Source organism: Hyla sarda, chromosome 6 (genome assembly GCF_029499605.1).
Source record: "Hyla sarda isolate aHylSar1 chromosome 6, aHylSar1.hap1, whole genome shotgun sequence".
Classification (NCBI taxonomy): Eukaryota; Metazoa; Chordata; class Amphibia; order Anura; family Hylidae; genus Hyla; species Hyla sarda.
Genome location: NC_079194.1, coordinates 66949721 through 66963311, shown reverse-complemented (window position 1 = coordinate 66963311; position 13591 = coordinate 66949721). Strand labels below are relative to the sequence as shown.

The following is a 13591-nucleotide window of genomic DNA, read 5'->3' as shown; positions in this document are numbered from 1 at the left end:
GAGTGGTGAAGTATATGCTGTGTGGCTCCTCACTCCTTTTAAAGGGCCAGAACCAGTGAATGTGTGTGCACCCAATGGTGAGCATCAGACCTGAAACGAAATTTGGGATATTTTCTTTTTTACTTTAAAACCTAAGCAACAATTAAAAAAAAAATACAAATTGTGTTTATACAATTATAAAAATCTTTTTTAAAGGTGTTCATTTCTAAGGGGAAAAGGCGATCATTTTCTTTCAATTTTAGGATGTTTCCAACGTGATATCAAAATTGCATGACTATTATGTTGCCGTAATAACAGGCAGCCGTGTTATGATATCGGGCTTTAAGTTTTGTCGCACAAACTTAAATGTATGATCTAAATTTCGGGATGACAGGTCTTCACTAGAACTGACAAATGTGCTTTATTTTAAAATCTGTGAGTCATGTAAAGCTTGTGTAGACAATGTCGTACTTCTCATACAAAACAAAACTATGATTAAACTTCAGACGGCTTTATTGCGTGGCTTTTTTTTTTTATTATTGGAATGAGGATAGCTGGGAGAGGAAGGCTCCCTGTGGTGGGGATAGGGGCGACGCGGTTCATTACGTGCCACGCAGATAGACAAGTAATTTCAGTTCAGACAATTAACACCTTTTTTCTCTCAAATCCAGGCACAACACAAGCACCTGACTTAGATGGGGATTTAGGAGTGACATACAGTGCCGTGCTTTTTGACTTTTTAATATACTTTTGCACTCATTTCAATATGTTCCATGCACGATCAACTTTTCAGAACTAGATGCTCTTCACAAGGCCAGAACTTAGACATCTTATCCCCTGATGTCTATTTGCAGGGATTTCACTGCTGCTCCTGAGACTGCTCCTGAGACCAAGATGTGACGTCACGGCCATGCCCCCTCCATTTATGTCTATGGGAGTGGGCGTGATGACCGTCACGCCCCCACCCATAGACATGAATGGAGGGAGCATGACTGTGATGTCACAAGGGGGCGTAGCAGTGACGTCGCGTCTCGGGAGCAGCTCCCGGCACAGAATGCTGGGGGCTGCACAGAGATTGCGGGGGTACCAGCAGCAGGACCCCTCCATTTAGACATCTATACTTTGGATAGGGGCTAAGATGTCTAAGGCCGGAATACCCCGTTAAGATCTTCAAAGCTTCATTGCGGACAGGTAAAAGTACAAATTCCATATAAAAACCATGGTGGCTGGTAAAGATGCAGATGGTTGATGCATTTTGGATCAGATGATCCTTTGTCTCTAGAATAAATGCAGAATACAATGTTGGTATCTATTTCAAAGTTGAATGACAATCTGTTAGCAGTTTTATACAGGGAATGGGGAGAGCAGTGCAGTAATGCCTTGGGTCTCAGTCATGCAACCTATATGATTAGGAAGAGTATGTTTTTTTGTCCTAGCTCCCGCTAAAGCAAGTATCCAGAAGGCGGTCCCTTAACTTTATGTGCCCAGAACTCTCTGCATTGAGTGCTTTTGTGGTAGAGGGTGTGATGCAGGGCAGATGAAATTATCTTAGGGACAGATGGCCTTAACCCCTTGTATTTGTGATGCCAGGGCGTGGTTTATCCTCAATACCAGCCGAAGGTATACCGCTAGATCCTGGGCTTGGCACGTGGGCAATAATGGACGCAAAGTTACGGAACAACGGTAGCTTTACTGAGTTAGACAGGTGGAAAAGTCTTAGCCAGGCCCACGGAGGTGACCAGTGACTTCAGAGAACTTAGGGCTTGCTGGGACTTGGACAATTTTGGTGCAGGCCACTCTCACTTGACATAAGATGACTTTGACTGACTTGTCCGGGACTGACTATACCACGTTTGTAGCTTACTTGTAGTGTTGCTCGTGAATATTCGCAATGCGAATTTTATTCGCTATTATCGCATATTCGCGAATTCGCGAATATAGCACTATATATTCGTAATTACGAATATTCTTTTTTTGTTTATTTTTTTTTTCACAGTACACATCACAGTGATCATCCCTCTCTGCTTCCAGCTTGTGTGGTATAAAGAAGGTTCTAATACTATTGTGTGAGACTGGCGTGCGAAATTTCGCATATGCGAAAATTTTCATATGCTAATTTTCGCATATGCGAAATTTCGCTTATGTTAATGTACGCATATGCTAATTTTCGCATATGTAAATTTTCGCATGCGCGAATGTTCGCATATGCGAAAATAAGACGAGAATATTACGAATATACGAATATTCGCGAATATATGACGAATATTCATCCATATATTCGCGAATATTCGCTAATTCGAATATGGCCTATGCCGCTCAACACTACTTACTTGTTGACTTGTGGCTGCTTGACTGACTTGAGGCCTCCTATGGACTCCAGACACACTCTTTGGACGTGACCTCACTGCAACTCAGCATAAGCAGGAGGAGAGGGAGCAGAGGCTCCACCAGGGCTTATATGGAGGAGACTCATAGGGGTCCCATAGGTCATCCTTAGGTCACATGGTCACTGATACCTCACTGGGTTACAATCACATGACAACTGTTCTTAAAGACATAACACTTTACAAGCATAATACACTGAATAACATTTATGCTGCAATACCTGTGCTCAGGCCGGACACGCTGCCCATGAGCGCTCTTTGCTTATGTCCCAGCTACCGGCGGGGCTGAGATTCGCATCGCAGGATGCGCACACATGCAAATCCCAGCCCGTCACTCACTTCCCTCATCTTCCGCCTCTCCGTGTCCTCGCAGCCCCGGCGTGCATGCCCCTACCTCCTAGGGCTCGTGCACGCTGGAGCTCTTTCACTTATCCCCCTAACAACCAAGGACGTATATTTATGCCCTTGGCCGGCTCCCCCGATATAACGCGGGGTCACGCGGTGACCCCGTGTCATATCGGGTCGGTCCCGGCATGCAACTGAAGCCGGAACCCAGGGCTAATAGCGCGGCAGCAATCATGGTGCCGCGTGCTATTGACCCTTTAGACGCGGCTTTCAAGGTTGAACGGCACATCTAAAACGAAAGTGAATGCTGCCCGGCTGCTCAGAGGGGCTGATCGGGACCACCGCAGTGAAAATGCGGTGGTCCCGATCAGCTGGGACACGAGCGGAGGTCCTCTTACCTTCCTCCGGCATGTCCCTTCGGCGATTGATTGCTCCAAGCCTGAGATGCAGGCTTGAGCAATCGACCGCAGATAACAATGATCAATGCAAAGCTTTGGCTTTGCAGTGAACAGTGTATAAGATCAGTGGGTGCAGTGTTATAGCCCACTATGGGAGCTATAACACTGCAAAAAAAAGTGTAAAAAAACGAAAGTGCAAAAACTGAAAAACCCGTGGTCCTTAAGGGGTTAAGGGGCCAGTGCTCAATTAATCAAGTGTAAACACATGTACCCTGTCCTTAAATATCAGCTCCTAGCCACGCCACCTCCCAGCTACCTGTGTGGACGAGTCGTGCCAGGGGTAGCGACCTGGGTGCCGCCTGCCGCAGCAAGACCATCCCGCTTTGTGGCAGGCTCTGGTGAAAACCAGTGGCACCTTAGACTCTGCTCCCTGGCACGGCTCACGTCATCATCCACACAGGCCCAGAGGATCCACCACCTGCCGTGACCTGTTACATATACAAATTAATATAGAAAGGGAACAGGTCCAGGGGGCCCAGGGGACACTGCAGGAGGCTGCCTGACAGGGAAACTAGAGTACAGGGGGTAAAACTCCTGTACCTGGCCACCACAAACTCCCCCTCTTAAACACAGCCATCCTCGGTGCCCAGTCCTGAAGGGCGGATGACAGCAAGTGGCCACTGGGGCCTAGTGATGACAACAGTTCCTGGGGCATTGTTTCCGAATGTCCTTCACAGGTCTAAGTAGTGAGTAACAAATAACTGGGGACGAGTCCATATGGCATTTGTTGACAATGTCCTTTCATGCTCCTTTGGTGATGGGGTTATAAACATGTGGGATTTATAAACCTTGTAACTGCATATGTAACACATTTTACACACCTGATTCGGATCGGGCTGCCCGAGGCTATCTACCCGATGCCTAAGCTGCTAGGGCCTATTGCCAAAAGCTACTTCTCCCCAGAACACTATACATACTTTTGACATTAGAGCAGTATTTCTTTTCATGTAACAATTCTGTCACTACACGTGTCTGACTTAAGTTGCAGCGGAACCCTCTGGTCAGTAGAGCACCCTGTACATGATGACAGGAAAAATGGTTAGACATGTGAGCATTTTGATTATTTGTGGACTGGAAATATACATTTTAGCTACAGTCCTAACTAGACATTGCATTCTACTAGCTTATACACAAAACTCTATGTACATCACTGAATTAGTTATATATTAGCATTAACCCCTTAACGACGCAGGATGTATATTTACGTCCTGCGCCGGCTCCCGCGATATGAAGCGGGATCGTGCCGCGATCCCGCATCATATCGCGTCAGTCCCGGCGCTCATCAAAGGCCGGGACCCGCGGCTAATACCACACATCGCCGATCGCGGCGATGTGCGGTATTAACCCTTTAGAAGCGGCGGTCAAAGCTGACCGCCGCTTCTAAAGTGAAAGTGAAAGTGACCCGGCTGCTCAGTCGGGCTGTTCGGGACTGCCGCGGTGAAATTGCGGCGTCCCTAACAGCTTACAGGACACCGGGAGGGCCCTTTCCTGCCTCCTCGGTGTCCGATCGGCGAATGACTGCTCCGTGCCTGAGATCCAGGCAGGAGCAGTCAAGCTCCGATAACACTGATCACAGGCGTGTTAATACATGCCTGTGATCTGTGTAAAAGTTCAGTGTGTGCAGTGTTATAGGTCCCTATGGGATCTATAACACTGCCAAAAAAAAAGTAAAAAAAAGTGTTAATAAAGGTCATTTAACCCCTTCCCTAATAAAAGTTTGAATCACCCCCCCTTTTCCCATAAAAAAAATAAAACTGTGTAAAAAAAAATAAAATAAACATATGTGGTATCACCACATGCATAAATGTCCGAACTATAAAAATATATAATTAATTAAACCACACGGTCAATGGCGTACACGCAAAAAAATTCCAAAGTCCAAAAAAGCGCATTTTTGGTCACTTTTCATACCATTAAAAAGTGATCAAAAAGTCCAATCAAAACAAAAATCATACCAATAAAAACTTCAGATCACGGCGCAAAAAATTAGTCCTCATACCGCCCTGAACGTGGAAAAATAAAAAAGTTATAGGGGTCAGAAGATGACATTTTTAAACGTATAAATTTTCCTGCATGTAGTTATGATTTTTTCCAGAAATGCGACAAAATCAAACCTATATAAGTAGGGTATCATTTTAACCTTATGGACCTACAGAATAATGATAAGGTGTAATTTTTGCCGAAATATGCACTGCGTAGAAACGGAAGCCCCCAAAAGTTACAAAATGCCACTCCCCCCTCAATATAGCTCTATGATCTAAAACTTAATAAGTTTTCTTCCAAAAGATTTCTCCTTTAATCCACTACTAAAACAAGCAGTTTTTCTGAATTTTCCTTAAGTCCCATAAACTTGCATGTGACTTCTGGCAATTCTGTAGACTGCTTGTTTAGCATCATTGACCTTTAATGTGAAGGGTCTGCCTTCTGGCTACAGTGTTGGGCAAGAAATTATATATTTTTTCTTGGTTTTACAGTTTGCATGAAGGAGACCAAAGAAACGGCTACATTCCTCTCCCCATTCCCTATATTAGTGTTTCTTAACCTATGGTTTCCTGCTATTTAAAGCTAAAATGTCAATCATGCATAATAGGAGTTGTAGTTTGGCAACAGCTCCACTAGCAGCAGCTTCAAATGCTCACAACTGCTAACAGACTTGGTAATATAAGTGGTAATAGAGGATTAGAAGAAAAATGTTGATGCTTCCAGAAATAACACCACTTTTATCCTCATTTAGTGTGTGTTATTGAGTCCCAATGAAGAAAATGAAACTGAGTGGTAGTATCACAGTTGTATCTGCGGAGAGGTGTGGTGCTGTTGCATGTAGCCCATTTTTTGTTTTTTAATCTGGATAATCCCTTTGACTGCCGGAAAAATCAGTCTCCAAAATGGGAAAATGGGACCCTGGCTCTCCCCACTGCATGGAGTGCTCCATGCATTGTCTATGGGAGCGCTAGATGTACCTGGGTACTGCACTTGGGTATCTCCCGCACTCCCACAGACAATGCATGAAGCACATGCTGACACACAACTCCATAGACAGGGCCCTGTTTTGAAGATACAGGGGGTTCCAGCAGTCATACCCCCCACAAACAGGAACCTACCTATCCGGAGGATAGGGGATACGTTTTTAAGTGCTAGAATACCACCTTTAACCCTTAGTAGGTTACTAGTGATGACTAGAGTTTTTGCAGTCATAAAGGCAGTCTTAGGCTAAGTTTCCACTTGTTTTTTTTTTCTGGCAGTTTTTGGAAAACCGCCACTGCAAAGTCAGAAGTGGATCCATAAGGGAGGAGAAGTGTAAGTCCTTCCTTTATATGCCTTATTCCTTTTGAAAACACTTCTGGCTTTGGCTCAAAAACTGCAGTGGCAGATATCCAAAAACTGCCAGAAAAAAAAACAAGTGCAAACTTAGCCTTAGAATATTTTTTATTTTATTTTTTATAGTAAGGGTCATGAACAACTTATTTCCCATGATACAAGATACTTTTTGTTTTCTTTAAAACTTGAATTGATTTGTCCTGTCCAAAATTTTGTTTAAAGGGAGTTTTCTGAGCTTAAGAAATCAGTTTTTCTTATACAGAGCTCCAAATCCCATGTTTCCTTTTACACAGCTGTGGGCTGGGGGAGAATGTGTGTAAGTGGGTAAGTAACTGGCTCAGTGATAGGAAACAGAGGGTGGTTATAAATGGTACTTATTCTGATTGGGTGACTGTTACTAGGGAGGGTACCACAGGGGTCCGTCTTGGGTCCTGTTCTATTTAATATATTTATTAATGACCTTGTAGAGGGGTTGAATAGTAAAGTAGCAATCTTTGCAGATGATATTAAACTCTGTAAAGCGGTAAACACAATAAAGGACAGGGCATGGTTACAAATTAATCTGGATAGGTTGGAGGCTTGGGCTGGGAAGTGGCAGATGAGGTTCAACACTGATAAATGTAAGGTAATGCACATGGGGAGAAAAAATCCGGGCTGGGATTATGTATTCAATGGGAGCACACTTGGGACGACTGACGTGGAAAAGAACTTGGGAGTTTTAGTTAACAGTAAATTTAGCTGTAGTGACCAGTGTCGGGCAGCTGCTGCCAAAGCAAATAAAATCATGGGGTGCATCAATGCCCACGACAAGGAAATAATTCTACTGCTGTAAATCACTAGTCAGACCACACATAGAATACTGTGTACGGTACTGGGAACCAGTGTACAAGAAAGATATAGTGGAGCTGGAGAGGGTTCAAAGACGGGCAAACAGGGTAATACGGGGAATGGGAGGACTATAGTACCCAGAAAGATTATCAGAATTAGTGTTATTTAGTTTAGAAAAATTAAGGCTTAGGGGAGACCTAATAACTATGTATAAATATATCAGGGGACAGTACAGAGATCTCTCCCATGATCTATTTATACCAAGGACTGTATCTATAACAAGGGGGCATCCTTCATGTTTAGAGGGAAGAAGGTTTCTACACCAGCACAGACGGGGGTTCTTTACTGTAAGAGCAGTGAGACTGTGGAATTCTCTCCCGGAGGAGGTGGTCATGGTGAACTCTGTGAAAGAATTTAAAAGGGGCTGGATGAATTTTTGGAGAATAATAACATTGCTGGTTATGTAAATTAGATTTATAGGGACAGAACGTTGATCCAGGGATTTATTCTGACTGCCATATTTGGAGTCGGGAAGGAATTTTTATCTCTAGTATGAGGGTTTTTTGCCTTCCTCTGGATAAACTCAGTAAGGACTCATTAGGGTTATAGGTTGAACTTGATGAACTCTGGTCTTTTTTCAACCTTATGAACTATGTTAGTATGTTGCTGAGGAGCTTCTTCTCATAACCCTTGCCCATGATCATTTGCTCTGAATTTCCTGCTTAAATGTATCTTGAAAGACAAGATGAATTATCAATTCACTGACAAATCAGATTACATGCTGCTCATATAAGTCTGGGGAGAGGGGAGGGGGAGGAGGAGCGCCCAGTAAAAGAGATAGTAAAACTAGAGTCTGCAACATTTATGTTGTTCTATTTCAGCCCAGTGCTGTATGTGCTTTCTCAGATGCAGCCTCATGCAAAACATTTTACAGCAGCAATGAGCAGAATCTTAATGAGTCCAGCCCAAGGATGAGACAGTCAGCCTTTCTCTATCTCTCATTGCACCTCCGCTCCCTCCTTCCTCATCCCCTCTCTCCCTAGACTTCTACAGGCATCATGTAACATGATTCCTCAGTGGACTTGAGAAAGACTTCATTGAGAAGTTGAATTGTTGTCTCTGTATATGGTTGACTAAACTTTACACGTTTTGTCACTGAATGGAGTGTCACCTGTCTATTTGATGCTACCCAAAGCTGTATGAGTCGGTTTGCCCTGGAATTTATTTATAAAAATATGCTAATGAAGGAAGTATTGAAATAAAAAAAAAGACGTTACTCACCCTGCCTCATATATGCCAGACAGAACAGGTGGGAAAAATAGGAGGACTCTGAGGTAATTTTCCTTTGCGCCAAATTTATCAAGTTTTCACGTCTATAATGGAACAAATACAACAATTGATGAATTCCCCTCTTAGTCCTTATGACTAAATATTAATAGTCATATAGTAGCCTACGAGAGCGATATTTATTTACAGTCACTCAATACTTAGGGACCATGTTGATCCATGACCTGAAACAAAATATTCTTTTCAGTGCCCCGTACTCTTACACAAGTATTAAAACCTTCATCAAGACATCAGAGGTCATAGGAAAATCTATTAAGTTTACCACCTCATACAAAACAATAATAACAGAACAGTAAAAACTGCAGATTTCCGGACATATTTTTGCCATTCCCTTCACTGTGGATTATTCCTGCACAGCACAAATAATTCTGCTCTGCCTTCTCTAGGGAGAATCTGCAGCCTCCGTTGTTCACTCATAAATCTGAAGTGCGGGATTACAGTTGTCAGTCTGGGAAATGGACGATATTTTACAATGTAGAACAGGAGATATGTCCATTCTTCTAGCTCTGCCTGTCACGTTCCTGGCTCCGTGTATGCTCTCTCCGGTATTCCACAAGTGTTTATCCCACTTACCTATAGTTTGAGCTTTTTATGCCTCTACCACAAATATCATCTATAAAGGGTACATTCGCAGATGTCATATTTCTGAACATAGGGCTCATTCTAAACATAAATCCCACAAATATATCCAGAAACCACAGTAGGACTCCAACAGGAGGAAATTGGGACTTCAATTGCCTCGGCAATTGAAGTCCCAATTTCCTCCTGTTGGAGTCCTACTCTGGTTTCTATGTTTGTGCCGATGTTCCTACCTGAAGAATCGCATGGGCCACGAGGCTGCTGACCATTGCAATATACCCATACGCTTTCACAGGTGTTGTGCTCTTAGCATAACACCCTCTGATATGGGGACAATTTTTCCTTCCGCCGTTAATTCAACTTGCCCATATGGTCCTCACTAGGTGTGCTCCTGTGTTTTTCTTTTTCGTGTTTGCAAATATATCCAGTAGTGACAAGAAGTCTATTTATTCAGCTACATTCCATTATTGGATGTTGGTTTTCGAAAGCAAAATTGTTGCAGTGCAAGACAGCTTCTTATTTATTGGAAATCGAGACTCACTGAGGCTAATTCTGGAGCAATCCATTACCAAAAGAGGAAGAAACATTTTGCTGCACATTGACACTAAACTTGGGTTTGTTGATGTTCTGTACCGATCACGATGCTCATGTACTTCTGAAATGAATGTGACAATTTTTTACTAAAGTGAAGACTAGAGAGGGTGAATGGTGGGGATCTACAGGATCTACATGAAGTTGAGAAATATTGTAAAGCTGAGGATCTTTAGTTTCGGTGGACTCGTCCTTTGAAGATTAGGCTAATATAGTTACAATATTTAATTGTTCTGGGAAGTTAAAGGAAACCTGTCACCATGAAAATCTGTTTAATCTACCAAGATCATGTTATAGAGTAGAACAGTGGTCTCAAACTGTGGTCCTCCCAGCATGCCCTCAGTGCACAGAGCCCTGCCTGTCCTCAGTGTACAGAGCCCTGCCTGTCCTCAGTGTACAGAGTCCTGCTTGTCCTCAGTGTACAGAGCCCTGCTTGTCCTCAGTGTGCAGAGCCCTGCTTGTCCTCAGTGTACAGAGTCCTGCTTGTCCTCAGTGTACAGAGCCCTGCTTGTCCTCACTGCACAGAGCCCTGCTTGTCCTCAGTGTACAGAGCCCTGCTTGTCCTCAGTGTACAGAGCCCTGCTTGTCCTCAGTGTACAGAGCCCTGCTTGTCCTCAGTGTACAGAGCCTTGCTTGTCCTCAGTCCTCTTTATAGAGACACACAGGCCATATCTGCAGGGGAAAAAAATATACACATTTTTAACAAAAGTATATTACAAATATGTATATAATGTTATTTTCTCCATTGTATAAAAAGTTTTTGGTAATGACAGGTACACTTTAACCTCTTAAGGACGCAGGGCGGACCTGTACGCCCTGAGTCCGATTCAGTTCTATAATGCAGGGCCGCAGCGTGTCATATCCGCGTCGTAGCGGGTCGGGGCCCAGCCTCTAACGACGGCCGGGACCCATGGCTAATAGTGCGCGGTACTGATCGTGGTGCCACGTGCTATTAACCCTTTAGATGCGGCGTTCAAAGTTGATCACCGCTTCTAAAGTGAAAGTAAAGTATTGCCGGTTAGCTTAGTGGCCTGTTCGGGACCACTGCAGCTAAATCACAGTGCCCCGAATAGCTGGAGGACACTATAAGGGTCCCTACCTGCCTCCTGCGTGTCCAATCGCTGAATGACTGCTCAGTGCCTAAGATCCAGGCATGAGCAGTCAAGCAGCAGAATCATTGATCAATGTTATCCTATGGGATAACAATGATTAAAGGGGTACTTTAAAACTTTTTTTTTTAATCAACTGGTGCCAGAAAGTTGAATAGATTTGTAAATTACTTCTATTAAAACAGTTTAATCCTTCCAGTACTTATTAGCTGCTGAATACTACAGAGGAAAATATTTTCTTTTTGGAACACAGAGCTCTGTGCTGACATCATGACAACAGTGCTCTCTGCTGACATCTCTTTCCAAAGTAGGAGAAGATCCTCATAGAAAACCTATGCTGCTCTGGACAGTTCCTTAAATGGACAGAGATGTCAGCAGAGAGCACTGTGGTCATGATGTCAGCACAGAGCTCTGTGTTCCAAAAAGAAAAGAATTTCCTCTGCAGTATTCAGCAGCTAATAAGTACTGGAAGAGTTAATATTTTTTAATAGAAGTAATTTACAAATCTGTTTAACCTGCCACCACCAGTTGAAAAAATAAGTTTTCCACTGGAGTACCCCTTTAATGTAAAAGATCAGTGTGTGTATTGTTATAGCCTCCTCTGTGGGCTATAACATTGCAAAAAAAAAGTGGGAAAAAAAAGTTAATAAAGATCATTTAACCCCTTCCCTAACAAAAGTTTGAATCACCCCCCCCTTAAAAAAAAATAAATAAAATAAAAAACTGTGTAAATAAAAATAAACATATGTGGTATGGCCACGTGCGTAAATGTTCGAATTATAAAAGCATATCATTAATTAAATCGCACGGTCAAAATAGCATATTTTTGGTCACTTTTTTTATCATAAAAAAATGAATAAAAAGCGCTCAAAAAGTCTGATCAGTACAATATTGGTACCCTAAAAGCATCAGCTCACATCACAAAAAATGAGCTCTCATTCCGCCCCGTACACGGAAAAATAAAAAAGTTATAGGAGTCAGAAGATGACAATTTTTTTCCAGAAGTACAATAAAATCAAACCTATATAAGTAGGGTATCAATTTGATCATATGGACCTTAAGAATAAAGAAGGTGTAATTTTTCCAAAAAATATACTCCGTAGAAACGGAAGCCCCAAAAGTTAAAGTGGCGTTTTTTCTTAAATTTTGTCGCACAATGATTTTTTTCCATTTTGCCATGGATATTTCTGTAAAATGACTAATGTCACTGCAAATTAGAATTGGTGGCACAAAAAGTAAGCCATAATATGGAATTTAAGGTGCAAATTTGAAAGCGTTATGATTTTTAGAAGGTGATGAGGAAAAAATGAAAATGCTAAAACGGAAAAACCCTGCGTCCTTAAGGGGTTAAAAAATGGTAAATAGGGAAGGGGTTAATTCGCTTTTATTTACTTTTATTTTTACACTTTATTTCTTTGCCCCCACAGGGGACTATAATATGCTAAGTGTTACGCCGAGCGCTCCGGGTCCCTGCTCCTCCCCGGGAGCGCTGCACTGACATTCATGATGGGGATGCGATTCGCATAGCTTACCCGTCCCGGTCCCCGGCTATCAGGTTTGGGCGCGCGCGGCTCCGCTCTCTAGGGCGCGCGCGCGCCAGCTCTCTATGATTTAAAGGGCCAGTGCACCAGTGATTGGTGCCTGGCCCAATCAGTCTGATTAGCTTCCACCTGCCCACTGTCCATATAACCTCACTTCCTCTGCACTTTCTTGCCGGATCTTGTTGCCTTGTGCCTTGAGAAAGCTACTACTACTGTGTTTATCTTTACTGTGTTCCTGACCTCCTGCTATTACTATTGACTACGAACCTTGCCGCCTGCCCCGACCTTCTGCTAAGTCTGACCTTGCTTCTGCCTAGTCCTTCTGTCCCACGCCTTCTCAGCAGTCAGCGAGGTTGAGCCGTTGCCGGTGGATACGACCTGGTTGCTACCGCCGCAGCAAGACCATCCCGCTTTGCGGCGAGCTCTGGTGAAAACCAGTAGCAACCCTAGAACCGGTCCACTGACACGATCCACGCCAATCCCTCGCTGACACAGAGGATCCACATCCAGCTAGCCGAATCCTAACACTAAGTTTTTCATTGCTTACACTGATAAATGCTATACCATAGCATAGCATTGATCAGTGTTCTCAGCGCTCTTCTGCTCTAGCCTGCTGAGCAGGCTTGGAGCAGCAGATCGCTGAATGGACAACGAAGAGGCAGGTGAGGACCCTCTCCTCGTCCAGTAAGCTGATCGGGACATTGCAATTTTGTCGCGATAGTCCCGATCAGCTCCGCTGAGCTGCCAGGATAGTTTTAGTTTCTTTGTAAACACCACAATCAACATTGATTGTGACGTCTAAAGAGTTAATGTCGGGCATCGGCCTGATCGGCCGTGCCTGGCAATAGCCTTGGGTCCTGGCTGATCATAGCAACCGGGACCCACCAGGTTTAACCTATTCTCCACTTGTGAGAATGGTTTAAACACTGTTAACTGGACCAGGTACACCCTGGGCCCTTAAGTACCAAGACATCAGGGCATGTGTATGCCCTGTGTTCTGGACGGGTTAAATCAGGTTTTAATGTTAACCATATTTTTTAAGAATTTATGGTGATATTTTTTTTTTACTTTAAGACTTATTTGTTCCAGATTGGAAGTTTCCTGACTGCCAT

At 43.4% G+C, this 13591-nt stretch overlaps 1 protein-coding gene across 2 annotated transcripts in view; it reads left to right on the top strand.

The window, feature by feature from the left end:
* Positions 1-13591, top strand: part of CACNA1I (calcium voltage-gated channel subunit alpha1 I) — a 721300-nt gene that overhangs the window by 110966 nt on the left and 596743 nt on the right. The window lies entirely within an intron of this gene.